Source organism: Lynx canadensis, chromosome B4, assembly GCF_007474595.2.
Source record: "Lynx canadensis isolate LIC74 chromosome B4, mLynCan4.pri.v2, whole genome shotgun sequence".
Lineage (NCBI taxonomy): Eukaryota > Metazoa > Chordata > Mammalia > Carnivora > Felidae > Lynx > Lynx canadensis.
In genome coordinates, this window is record NC_044309.1 from 88,727,119 (window position 1) to 88,741,294 (window position 14,176).

Here is a 14,176-nt window from a genome sequence, read left to right on the forward strand (position 1 = left end):
ACTTTCTCATAGTAAATTTTAAGGCAATAAAAGGACTGTCAGAGACTGTTGGGTTGGCTGTGCTCGTGTTACCACAGTGTCTGGAACAGAACTTGTCATCTTGCCACAAGGAAGGTCCCTTTGAGCAGGACCTCATTTTGCTCACAGCTGGTGCCATCAGTAAAAGTAGTGAGGAGGACGTAGCCATTGTCCAATACTTTTTCTTGGATAAATAAATGTGTGATTGAGACCATCACCAGATTCCTGCTGCCTTCAGGATAAGGACAAAACTCTTCATTATTGAATACTTTGTTCTTAAAGTCCTCTCTACCTGTGTCTCTTGAGGAGACTACTAATTGCTGTCCCGATAAGCAGAACTGCTTTGCCTGAGGACGGTTCTTGGATATTCCAGCAGACATTTATATTTTTTTTTATTTTTTTAATGTTTATTTTTTTGAGAGAGAGAGAGAGACAGAGCATGATCCGGGGAAGGGCAGAGAGAGAGAGGGAGACACAGAATCCAAAGGGGCAAATTCTCTTCATGCCTGATGTCTATCAACAGGCCAAGAATATATATTCTCCTCCGAGGAAGGGATACAAACATTGGTGAACAAGAATACATTCTATCACTGCCATGTACCGAAAAATAGAATGTAGAATGTCAAATCAGCCATTTAATGGCATCTGCAACTCAACCCAGTTTATTCTTACAAAAATGAGGAAGCCGTTGAAGAACAAGAAGCCGGAGACACTGTAAGAATGTCCTGAAGGAAACCCACGGAGGAGCAAGGAACTGAAAGCAGTTTCATTCCCAGGACGGAAGGCTGCCGGGACTGCTCCTTCTCTCCAGAAGGACATCATATGGGCGCCAGGCCTGGGATAAGAATGTTTTGTCTGGCGCCAGATGTATTCATGACCCAGTATGGAATACACTGCAGGTGCAGGACCCGTCAAGATGCCAAATACTATGTTGTATGTGCATGGTGTCATCAAGACAATTTGCAAAAATAAAAGAGGCTTGAGGCAGGGGAGCGATGCTTCGGCTCTGGAGAGTCTTAGCCCCCTGCTTTGCAATTCTCTCATCACTGCACCTTTAGGACCTGTCTCTCTACAGGAAGAAATGGAGCAAAATATATCATTTAATTTTTTTACTTTGATAATTTTAGAAATATAGGCTAAAAATTCCTTTCACTAAAAACAAAACCTACGAAAACTGTCACAAAATTAAAACAGTCACAAAAGCTCTTCCAAGTCTCTGGAAAAGATAACAGCAAATTAAAGAAACTCTGTAGAGCAAAGATAAGACGAAAGAAAGAGCAAGGTTGCACAAAAGATATAAAGCACAATAGCAGAAGATATACAAAGCAGTTATAACCACATGCGCAAAAGGCTTAATGTCCCATAATGAAAGGCAAATACTAGTTAAAAAGTAAAATCCAACTATGTGCTGCTTAAGAGTTAAACCTAAAGTAAATTAAAAAAAAAAAGAAAGGAAAAGTCAAAACTGAGCGATTGAAATTGTAAACACAAAAAGAGGGAACAAAAATGACTATGGCCAGTGATTTCTACCTGTGCTGCTGTGTAGGGCACAAGGCAAGCTTGGACATGAGTTTCTGGAGTACGAGGTTCAGCCAGAGAGAAAGCTTACAGATGCCAACCACAGCAATTACAAAAATGATGTCATGATCAGAAAGGGGGCTTAAATACACAAGAATGTAAGGGGAGAACTGAAGAGAATTATTGATGACAGTGAAATTACAAAAGAAGATGCTTTGTGGCCCCCCTCGGACAGAGTTAGCCACCTGGAGCTTAGAATTGTCAATGGAGATGAACACATTTCTTTTACCACATCAAAAATAGGTTCTCTTGTTTATTTTCAAAAAAGTTGTTTGTAGACCGTGCAAAAAAATAAAAAATAGGCTCTCTTATTGACATAAATCAGTCAAAGGATCCTGAAGGCCTTCAAGTATTTTACTATTTGTTATAGGACCTGGAATGTTTAGTTTTTAGTCTTATTGGATTACAATTCAAGATGAAACCAATCTAAGTTGTATGTTTTTAAAGCTGTTTTTATATTTAATTAACAGATGAGTTTGTCATTTATAATACTGGGATTTTTATAAATGCGGAACTTTTTTATACGCCAATTAAAAATAAGAAAATACATAAACAAGGGCACCTGGGTGGCTCAGTCAGTTGGGCATCCAACTCTTGATTTCGGCTCAGGTCATGATCTCACCTTTCCTGAATTTGAGCCCTGTGTGGGTTCTATGTTGATGGTGGCACGGAGCCTGCTTGGGATTCTCTGTCCTCTCTCTCTACCCCTCTCCCACTCATGCTCAAGCCCCCCTGCGTGCTCTCTCTCAAAAACAAACATTTTAAAATGAATAAAATATGTAAACAGGCTTAATGTCTATTCTCATTTGGGTCCAAGTGGTTTGGACAGTCCCCACACATGTTAAATTCTGTAAATAAAAGCAACCTTTTGTTGAAATTATGTTCTAATAAAACATGTCAAAGCCTGAAAAAAAAACACACAAACAGACAAAAAGAAAGTGGATAAGGAAATATCAGCTCAAGTAGAGTTTAAATTTTAAAAACTTAAATGTAGGGGCACCTGGGTGGCTCAGTGAGTTAAGTGTCCAACTTTGGCTCAGGTCACAATCTTGCAGTCTGTGAGTTCAAGCCCTGAGTCGGACTCTGTGCTGACAGCTTGGAGCCCAGAGCCTGGAGCCTCCTTCGGATTCTCTGTCTCCCTCTCTCTCTCTGCCCCTCTCCCACTCCTGCTCTGTCTCTGTCTGTCTCTCTCTCAAAAATAAACATTAAAAAAAAATAAAATAATTTAAAAAATAAAAATAAAACTTAAATGTGGGGGCGCCTGGGGGCTCAGTCAGTTGAGTGTCCGACTGCGGTTCAGGTCATGACCTCACTGTTCATCGGTTCAAGCCCAGCAGCGGGCTCTCTGCTGTCAGCACAGGGCCTGCCTTGGATCGTCTGTCTCCCTCTCTCTCTGCCCCTGCCCTGCTAATGCTCTCTCTCTCCCTCTCTCAAAAATAAATAAATAAAAATTTTAAAAAATTTAAAAACTTAAACGTAATAAAGAGGATAATTTAATAGTGATAGCAATTTATGTTGGAAAGAGAGTAGTTATTTATTAACATAAACCACACATGTCCCCTCAGAACAGGAGATAGGACTTCAGGCCTGTGTGAAGCAAGAGAGCAAAATTGAACCCTTGCATAAGGTCCAGAATTTCCTTCTAGCCTATTTATTTTTTAAAAGCTGGGGGGAAGGATTCTGCCCATAGTACTAGGAACTATGAATTAGTTTATTGGCTGCTCAGAAACTTGGAAGAAAAACAAAGTCACCTGGAAGCATTAAAATCCCAAGACTGCTACACTTACATGTGTGGGATCTTAACATGCAAGACCTGCTTAGAACAAGAGCCAAAAGCTAACATAATATTAAAATTAGTCCAGGTAAATAAACTGTGGTATCTTCCCACATTGACACACTGTACAACAATGAGAATGATCAATACCACCACACAGAAACATGCATGAAATTCACACATGTATTGTTGAATGAAAGAAGTCATTCAGAAAACTACAAGATGTTTAAGTACAAACAGACCTAACTAACAGTGCTGAAAGGCAGGATGGTGATCACTCTTGTGCAAGATGAGAATGGCACTGTCTGAAAGGGGGCAAAAGGCTGGCTTCTAAGGTGCTTCTGCGGTAATGTTTCTTGATTTTGGTGCAGGTTACAGAACGGGGTTCACTTTGTGAAAGTGCATTAAGCTGTATGCTCATGATCTTGCCCCTTCCTACACGGATTTTGTACTTCAACAAATGTCTGTTCTATGTTAGACTTTCATAAAAAGAAAGGAAAATGGGTCCTGGTCTATTGAAACTCAAAAATACAATCCAGTCTCTAGAGACCCTTTTTGGTTTCTTTACTGTTTATGTATATTTGAGAAAGGGGGGGAGGGGTAGCGACAGAGGGGGACAGAGGATCCAAAGTAGGCTCTGCACTGACAGCAGAGAGCCTGATACAGGGTTCGAACTCACAAACTGTGAGTTCATGACCTGAGCCGAAGTCAGATGCTTAACTGACTGAGTCACCGAGGCGCCCCTAGAGACACTTTTAAAACTCAAGGTAATCTTCATTTGACCTTTACCCAGGACAGATCCAACTCCCCCCAGGGGAAACTGAGCAACCTTTATCTAAGGAACTAACAAGGAAAAACTTACCAACATTCAAATATGACAAATACTGGGGCACCTGAGTGGCTCAGTTGGTTAAGCATCTGTCTTTGGCTCAGGCCATGATCTTATGGTTCGAGGGTTTAAGCCCTGCATTGGGCTCTGTGCTGACAGCTCAGAGCCTGGAGCCTGCTTCAGATTCTGTCTCCCTCTCACTCTGCCTCTCCCCCACTTGCACTCTGTTTCTCTCTCTCTCCCTCTCTCTATCTCTCTCTCTCTCTCGAAAATAAATAAAACATTTTAAAAAATAAGAAATTAATTAATTAAAAAATGACAAATACCAACAGTGGAGTCAACAACAGTATTTTGTAAACAAAAGTTTTCCATTCCCCAAAAGAACACCAGAAAAGCCTGTTAATCAATGAAAACCAAGTTTATTAGAGCCACTGCAGTAAGGAAGGACAGAATCTTGACAGAGTCTGAGTAAAATGTCTCAGAAGAGGAAGATAAAGACAGGGTTCTAGGGCCTGGGCTAGGTGATCACAAGGTAAATCTTGGAGGACAGGGAACTAGCTGGGATCAGAATTTAATACATTGTATCTTTGATTGGATGAACACAGTGAAACTAGGATTTTGAAGCAAGTTCTTGATAAGTAAACTCTTTGAATTGGTTTACAATCTTAACCTCCAGGAGCAAGTATTTCCTGGAGCAAGTAGCAAAGCTAGATTTGCCTGCCCCAGTATTGATTAGTTAAAAATAGGAAAAGTATGATTTGGTCCAGGATTGATCAGCCCAGGGACAAGAATGTATATTGTTTTCGGTGATGTATATTTATATTTTCAAATACAAAAATGATATGTTTAAAAATGAAATTATATGCACGAATACAAAATGATATTTTCAAGTGCAAAATGACGTAGACATATATTAAAATACAAATGAACTTGGGGTGCTTGGGTGTCTCAGTCGGTTGAGCGTCCGACTTCAGCTCGGGTCATGATCTCACGCTCCCGTGAGTTCATGCCTTGCATCAGGCTCTGTGCTGACAGCTCAGAGCCTGGAGTCTGCTTCCTATTCTGTGTCTCCCTCTCTCTCTGCCCTTCTGCCGCTCATGCTCTCTCTCTCTCTCTCTCTCTCCCTCAAAAAAATAAATAAACATTGAAATACAAATGATCTTGGGGCGCCTGGGTGGCTCAGTCGGTAAAAGCGGCCAACTTCGGCTCAGGTCATGATCTCACGGTCCGTGAGTTCGAGCCCCGCATTGGGCTCTGTGCTGACAGCTCAGAGCCTGGAGTCTGTTTCAGATTCTGTGTCTCCCTCTCTCTGACCCTCCCCCGTTCATGCTCTGTCTCTCTCTGTCTCAAAAATAAATAAATGTTAAAAAAAAGTTTTTTAAATAAATAAATAAAATAAAATACAAATGATCTTTTCAAATACCAAAAAATGATATAAACATTTATATTTTCAAATGCAAAAAAACTATAAACACAGTAAAAATGTAAATTAACAATAAATGGTAAATAAACATTGTTATTAAAATATAAATTATTAACAAATAACATTAATGAAAATAATAGTTCTCTAACTCTTAAGTACAAATAAAACAAAACGGAGCCTGGCTGGCTCAGTTGATTAAGCGTCACTTCAGCTCAGGTCATGATCTCACCATTCATGAGTTCGAGCTCGAGTCGGGCTCTGTGCTAACAGCTCAGAGCCTGGAGCCTGCTTCGAATTCAGTGTCTCCCTCTCTCTCTGCCCCTCCCCGACTCATGTTCTGTCTCTCTCTCTCTCTCTCTCTCAAAAATAAACATTAAAAGTTTTTTCATAAAAACTCGATTATCCCCAAATTATTCTATAAATGCCATAAAATTTCATTTACAATTCAGGAGAGGTTTTTAGTGAAACTTGGCAGGTTAATGCTAAGATGTACAGAGAAAAGCAAAGGGCCGGGAATAGCCAAGACAGTATTAAAAAGAAAAAAACAGGTTAGGGAGACTTGCCATACATATATGAACACTTAGTATGAAGCTATAGTGACTGAGACAGTGGCATATAGTAACTGAGATGGTTATGGTTGTAGTAAATGACACTAGAAAGTCCGAAAAATCAGAACAAGACCCACATATACAAGAAACCCTGATGTTGCAGAGGAGGTCTGGCAGATCAGTCATTAAAGGATAGTCTATCAATAATTGTTACTGGGATAACTTGTAACACTAGTGGTGAGAATACGCAATATTGTAACATGTCAGCTCTACCCAAATTATTCTATAAATCCAATGCAACTTTTTAAAATTTATTTGAGAGAGAGACAGAGGGTGCACAAGTTGGGGAGGAGCAGAGAGAGAGAGAGAATCCCAAGCAGGCTCTGCACTGTCAGCACAGAACACCATGTGGGACTTGAACTCATGAACTGCTAGATCATGACCTGAGCAGAGATCAAAAGTCAGAAGTTCTACCAACTGAGCCACACACATGTCCCCAACACAATTTTAAGCAACAGAATTATCCAGAGAACTTTTTCTTAAAGCATACACATACACACACACACACACACACACACACACACACACACACACTCCCCAAACTATAAAAGAAATGATTGATAAATTTAGCTATATTAAAATTTAGAATGTCTTTACAATAACAGACAATATAAATAAAAGTAATAGAACAGCCAAAAATCAGAAGAATACAATATATTTTGGGGATCGAGCCCCATCCATGTCAGGCTCTGTGCCTGCCCCTCTCCTACTCTCTCTCTCTCTCTCTCTCTCTTTCAAAATAAATAAATAAACTTAAAAAAAACACAAATTATTGCAATATAAAGTAAATACAGAAGCCCCACCATCAAAAGTAAAAGATAAGCAATGAATAGAAAATTGTTCAAAACATACAATTCACAGAAGAGGAAAACAGAAATTAATTAATTAAATAAAAATTACTTAAACTCACTATTAACCAGAGAAATGCTCATTAAAACAACAGGATATCATTTTAGCCACTGCATTGGTAAAATTAAAAAGCCAAATTAAATGTTTACCACTTGGTGATTAAAATACCCCACACTCTTTTATAATCATTACTAGATTTAAAAATACCCAAACAACAAAGAGTAAAAACATTGCACTTTCAGAAAATGACCAGTGTTGTAGAGGTAAATTAATAGGTTTCTATGTTTCATTATTAAGAAAGACTGATAAAAATTTTAAACTTTCTAAGTGAGAAAGTTAGGGAAAATGTCAAACAGGAAAACAGAAGGAAGAAAAAAATAATGCACAATCTAGTAATAGCAAAATAGAAAAAAATCAGAACTGATAAATAAATCTGAAGATGGTTGGAAAGGAAGGGGAAACAAATAATAAAATAAAATAGAAAATCTGAAATTTTTAATATAAAAGAAAAACCCCCCAAAAGGAAATTAGAAATTAGATAAGGGATGTATCTGAATATTTTTCAATCCCATTGAAGTAAATTATTCTCTTGGAAAATTATAATTGCCAAAACAGACTCATGAAGTATTACAAACACGAATAAGCCAATTAAATGTTATTAAAGAACTGTCTCCAAAAATAGTTCTAGGGCTAGTGAATATTAGTGAAAAGTACAATGAAGCTTTCAAGGATCAAGTATTTTCTGTGCTGTATAAACAGTTCTAGGGCCGTAGAAAAACTGGAATGCTATCCAATCCAGGGTACTAGCAGTAACCCTGGTACAAAATAAACACAACTGGGTTTATAAAAATAAAAGTAAACTTCAGTTACTGATGTGCAGTATTAGTCTGGGGTATCTTTCTATCAGGGTGAGTTAATAGAAATACAAATGTCTGAAGATTATGAATTAAAGGAATATGTACAAGCCATCAAGACCTAGTGATGGGAAGTCAAAGTTGAGAAATATACCAAATGTGGACATTCTTATAAGCACAAAAATGAGATGAGCAAAAAAACACAGCAAGGTTTAAACAGCTCTAAAAGTGTTAAACACTTGTATCACTCCTAGGGCCCTACAGTAGACTTCTCCAAGCTATTAGAAAACCAGGAAATACCAAATTGATACTAAATTAAAAATGGAGCCACATGGGTCCAGCTGCCTTGAAACCCTCTCAGTGGCTGCGACGCCTACCCAGAAAGCTTATAGTAAAATAGAGTCCACGAATATCCATAGCATTTAGGAATATAACAGTAATAATCTTAAATAGCTTTTGACTAAAGCTAGTGGATTACGTGCAATACGTAAACAAAAATTGTGATGAGACATTAAAGCAGTGATGAAATTGTGTACAGAGCTCAGAGGCTTCTGGGGGAGGGGCATGAGTGAGAGAAAGATTGGCAAAGGAAGCGAAGTTTGCGCAGAACCTGTTTCTACTCATCTGTACCTTCCATGTCACCTTATGGTTCTGTGGTCTCTAACCTTCATATTCTATTTGCATCTGTTGGGCTTTTATTTGCTGTTTGGTTGGTTGTTGAAAAAAACATTACAATGTGCTCACTATTTCCCAATGTCAATAAATTTCAGTAGATTTTCTTCACTTATTTGTATCATCATCATACTTACGTAGAAAAAAAAAAAATGTATCTCAGGACGCCTGGGTGGCTCAGTCAATTGAGCCTCTGATTCCAGCTCAGGTCATGATCTCGTGGTTTGTGCGTTTGAGGCCCCCATAGGTGCATAGATCCCGCTTTGGATCCTCTGTCTCCCCCTCTTTGCCCCTCCCCTGCTGGTTCTCTCTCTCTCTGTCTCAAAATAAAGAAATAAACTTTAAAAAAATGTATCTTATTGGGATTGATTCTTATAAATTTAATATAGCTATAGCTAATGACTTAAAGATTTGTTACATGGCCAACCCCTACTAGAAGTATCTATTAAAAACAAAAACAAAAAAACCACTTTGTTTGAAACAAAGGATTTTGGCCAAGATGTAAAATATCTCCCAAAAGTAGTTAATGCCCTTCTTGAGTATTACTTACACCTTAATAAACTTAGGAGAGAATTTTGGCCAGGTATCATAAGAAATTGGTACTGTGGATTTCTAAGAATAAATGTGCAATATTTCTCAGGCAGTTGGCAGAAGGTATTAGGGCATTAGGACTTCTTTCTTTATATTTTGTTGATTAATAATTCTTCCTTTTGCATACAGAGATGAAAATTTCACCAAACAAAATTTTTAGACTTGCTTTAGTTTAATTTATCTCGTGTTCCTTTCTGTACTCCCTCCCATGTTTTATCTTCCTTGGGCTGGTTCCCTATCTCTGGAGCTCCAAACTCAGTATTTATTTAGTCCCTTCTTCCACACTGCTCCACTCGCCACCAATTCTCTTTCCCTTTCCTTCTCTCATTCACCCATCCCAGACTAAGGAGATTACAGTGATACACAGCCATAGTTCGCCATTAAAAACAAAGAGAAAGAAAAATGAATACTGTTATATTTAGATCAATTAGAATATTCCTTCCTTTGTGGGGTGCCTGTGTGGCTCAAACAGTCAAACAATGACTCTCAATCTCAGCTCAGGTCTTGATCTCAAAGTCTTGGGTTCCAGCCCCGTGTTGGACCCAGCATTGGACTCCACGTTAGGCATGAAGCCTACTAAAAAAAATAATAAAATAGAAAAGAAAAGAAGATTCCTTCCTTTGTAACCTAAACACATAACCAAAATTTATATTCAAATTATACAGACATTTGTAGTTTGAAGACAACACCTCAATTTGTATGGTCTTCTTCCCTACTTAAGACAACCTCAACCCCATACTTGTTTTATCTTGCATATTATTCTCAATAGTAAAACCATTAGATAGTAGCACTTGAGTGTACATTGATACAGTGGGTGTTTTATGTACTTATAAAATAAATACTCCCTTTCCTTAAATAACTGTCATTCCCACAGAAAAGATAGGCCAAATAAAAATATGCATAAAACAATTGCTATCTCCCCAAGAGACCACCAGAATAACCTGGTGATCAAGGAAAGCCAAATTGATTAAATCTACTACCGTAAGGGAGAACAGTGCTCTTTGACAGAGGCTTAGTAGCCTCAGAAGGAGGAAGGTAGCAGGTGATACTTCATAGGCTATGGGAGTCTGAGTACAAATGGTTTAGGACAGCTCTTTTTTTTTTTAATGTTTATTTACTGTGTGTGTGAGAGAGAGAGAGAGAGAGAGGAACTGAGCCGGGGAGGGGCAGGGAGAGAGGAAGACAGAGGATCTGATGCAGGCTCTGCACTGTCATCGCAGAGCCCTATGCAGGGCTTGAACTCACAAACCATGAGATCACCAGCTGAGCTCAAGTTGGACATTTAACCAATGGAGCCACCCAGGTACCCAGGACAGCTCTTTTAAAACAAGGAATTGTTTTGGGTATTGAGCAAAGTTTTTGACATAATAGCTCAGGGCTGGTGGTATAGTGGCCACTTTGTCCTTGGTTTTCCAACACTTTCCCAGATTTAGCACTAAAAACCCTACATCTTGGGGACCCTTCAGTCCTGGACAAATTGAGACAGGTGAACATCCTAATGGGTGAGCACACCAGTACAATGATTTTGAAGCAAGTCCTGATAGCTAAGATGTTTTTTCATATGTAAAGTATTTCATAAGTTTTATACGCCAAGTATTTGCCCAGATAAACCGTGTGTTTCAGCTAAAAGAGATACTTGCCAAGAAGAGCAAGCATTTTTTTAGATCAATTAGTTTGCAGAAATTTTCCTGAAATAAACAGTGAAGTTAGTTATTAGTTTATGGCCTTATGCTCTTGGGCAAGAATTTACTAAAACTAGAGAAAAGTCATGTTAATGTAGATGGCCTGAGTTCTCAGTCCTGACACTTAAGCTACGTGGCTACAGTTGGTCTCAATTTTTTTTTTAATTTTTTAATGTTTATTTATTTTTAAGGGGGGGTGGTGGTGGAAGGGGCAGAGAGAGAGGGAGACAGAGAATCCAAAGTAGGCTCCAGGCTCTGAGCTGTCAGCACAGAGCCCAAACACAGGGCTCGCACCCATGAATAGTGAGATCATGACCTGAACTGAAGTCTGACACTCAACCAACTCAGACACCCAGTCATCCCCATAAATTCATTTTTTAATACTGATAAGAATTCAACAGAAAATATTTACTGAACACCTAAAATATGCCAGATCCTATACTAGGCACAAGGGACACTATTAAAAGTTTATCTGTAGAGTGACCCAAGGCTGGTGATGCGTTATCATCTACAAACACATATTAAGCATCTATTAGCCTTAAGACGATGCACTAAAGATTAGTGACTGAAGACAATGTACTCTTGCTGCCCTAGTCTCATCTAATCCTGATAATAACATTTCATTTTTGCCTCAATTACTGAGTTTCCTTTAAAATTTACTGGGCACATCGAGGAGGGCTCCTGTTGGGAGGAGCACTGGGTGTTGTAGGGAAACCAATTTGACAATAAATTATATTTAATTAAAAAAATAAAATAAAATAAAATAAAATAAAATAAAATAAAATAAAATAAAAATAAAATTTACTGGGCCAAAAACACAGTAAGGCAAATCATCCACCTCTAAAAAAAAAAAAAAAATGTCTCTTCATATCATGTTTTCCTTCTATACCAATAGTAACAGTAGGGGCACCTGGCTGACTCAGTCGGTACAGCATGCAACTCTTGATCTCAGGATCATGAGTTTGAGCCCCTTGTTGGGTGTGGAGCCTACCTAAAAAAAAAAAAAAAAAAAAGTAGTAACACCATCCTTCCATCTAGAAAACTATGAAGTTTTCTTTGATTCCTCACTATGGCTCAGAGCTGATACTTCCTCAGTACTGTGCCTTAACTGCTTCTAAACAATGATATCTTCAAGTTCACAGTCATTATCAGCATTTATTTCCATTTAAAAATGCTTTGTTTTCTTTTTCAAAATGTCACTCTAAAGATTCTTAACAACAACAACAAAAGCCAAATCTGAAATATTTTATTTGGGCAAAGGAAGTGAGCAGAAGCAAGAAAAGAAATTATTTCTTTTCAAAAATCATATTAACCCCACTTGACAGAAAACTGAAAGATAGCAAGTAACTTGACTTAAGGTTATATACTTAATATATGCTAAAGCTAATATTAGGCTAAGAAGAATAGCCATAGGAAGCAAAAAACAAAAACATATATTTTTTTAGGAGAAAAGACCAAAAATGAGAATCTGTAAGCAAAGGAATTTTCACCCCTTCATTTGATGACAGTTATCTAGTTTTGTATAAATATATTGGTTGGATATACATAATAATTCCACTGATTGTGCTCAGAGTACTTTGAGAGCTTCTTTGGAACTGCCTTCAAAGTTTGTACTACCTTGTTTTATATTCTCAACTATGGCACAGAGTCATCCTTTGATAATGGATTTAATATGGAGGAACAATCAAACATTATGTATTCAAAGTCAAATTGGAAATTGGATCATTAAGATCTATGATTAAACTCAAGCAGCTCATCATTAGGATCTGATGTTGTTAAGCAAAACAAAACAAAACAAAACAAAACAAAACAAAAAGCAATTAAAAAAAAACAGAATGAGATGAGGGACCAGGACATAGTTACTATAATGTCAAGAACACAGAACTTAAAACAGATGCTGGCTTTTTAGTCCAGCTCGGACACCAAAAAAAGTATAAGATGTTGATCAAGTCACCTCATCCCTCTGGACCCAAATTTCCTTCCAGCCATAAAATTTTCCTTATCAAATTATCTGGATGTCACTAGGGAAGACAGAGACCAGATCCCAAGAACATAAAATTCTGGAAAGGTAAGTTTTTATTTTTGTTTTTAATGTTTATTTATTTTTGAGAGAGAGAGAGTGCAAGTAGGGGAAGGGCGGAGAGAGATGGAGACACAGATCTGAAGCAGGCTCCAGGATCTGAGCTGTTAGCGCAGAGCCAGATGCAGGGCTCAAACTCAGGGAGGGCGAGATCATGACCTGAGCCAAAGTCAAACATTTAACCCACTGAGTCACTGAGGCACTCTGAAAGGTGAGTTGTTTTTTGGGTTTTTTTGTGTGTGTTTGTTTGTTTGTTTGTTTTTTACTAATGAAGAGATGGAAACTTTATCCAGAAATATTAAGAAAACTGCATCAAGTTGGAGAGTTCAATCAGTCAGGACATAGCCAGTGAGGGCTCTGAGGTCCTATTCCACTCTTGTGTCCTCCAAGCTGTCTGGCTACCAAGACTACCAAGTTGAACAACAAGTGTTAGACACAGGGGTGCCTAGCTGGCTCTGTTGGTAGAGCTGGTGACCCCTGATCTCAGAGTCATGAGTTCAAGTCTCACATTGGGCATGGAGCTTACTTTAAAAAATAGTGAACCCAATCGACAAAAAATTTCACAAGGGCTTGACAAAGTTTATTGACAAGGTTCAATTTTACTGCCCCTATTTGACAAAAGACTGTACTCCTGTTTCCACTCAAGTAACAAAACTTAATTTTCTCAAATATTTTTATTACAGTGAGCCATACATAACAAAGTTTGCTATTCTAACCATTTCTAAGTGTACCATTGAGTGGCATTAATTACATTCACAATGTCCTGCCATTCGTAACTGGGAGATCCAGAGGGCCGTGCTCCACCAAGCGACAGAGCCAGCCAGGAGCCCCACCACTGAACTTTTTTTAATGGACATGTATGTTCCTTCATCTGTAAAGTTGCAGGCCCTATACTAAGGACGGAGAACAAAAATTGGCATGGGACCGTGCTTCCACATGGACTTCGTGGATCAAGGTGGGCGCTGTTTCGGTGTTTTGTTTGTTTGTTTCCTTTACAGTCAGATAACAGGTACGTTTTTATACACGTAGGGAGGAGGACAGGGTTGAAAGAGGCCGCGGATACACTTCATTGGTCAGGGAGCAGCTCGCAGGAAGACGTGGTCTCCCAACGCCCAATTCCAAAGACCGAGGCCAACAGGGTACCAAAGGGAAGCGGGTGAAGGTGTCAGGCCTGCGGAGGGCGGGGCGAAAGAGCCCTCGGGGAGGCTTGGGAGGGGC

General features: G+C 38.6%; 1 pseudogene; it reads left to right on the forward strand.

Moving 5' to 3' along the window:
• The first annotated feature begins 1,524 nt into the window (after nt 1–1,524).
• Nucleotides 1,525–2,026, forward strand: LOC115518852 (annotated as a pseudogene).
• The last annotated feature ends 12,150 nt before the right edge of the window (nt 2,027–14,176 follow it).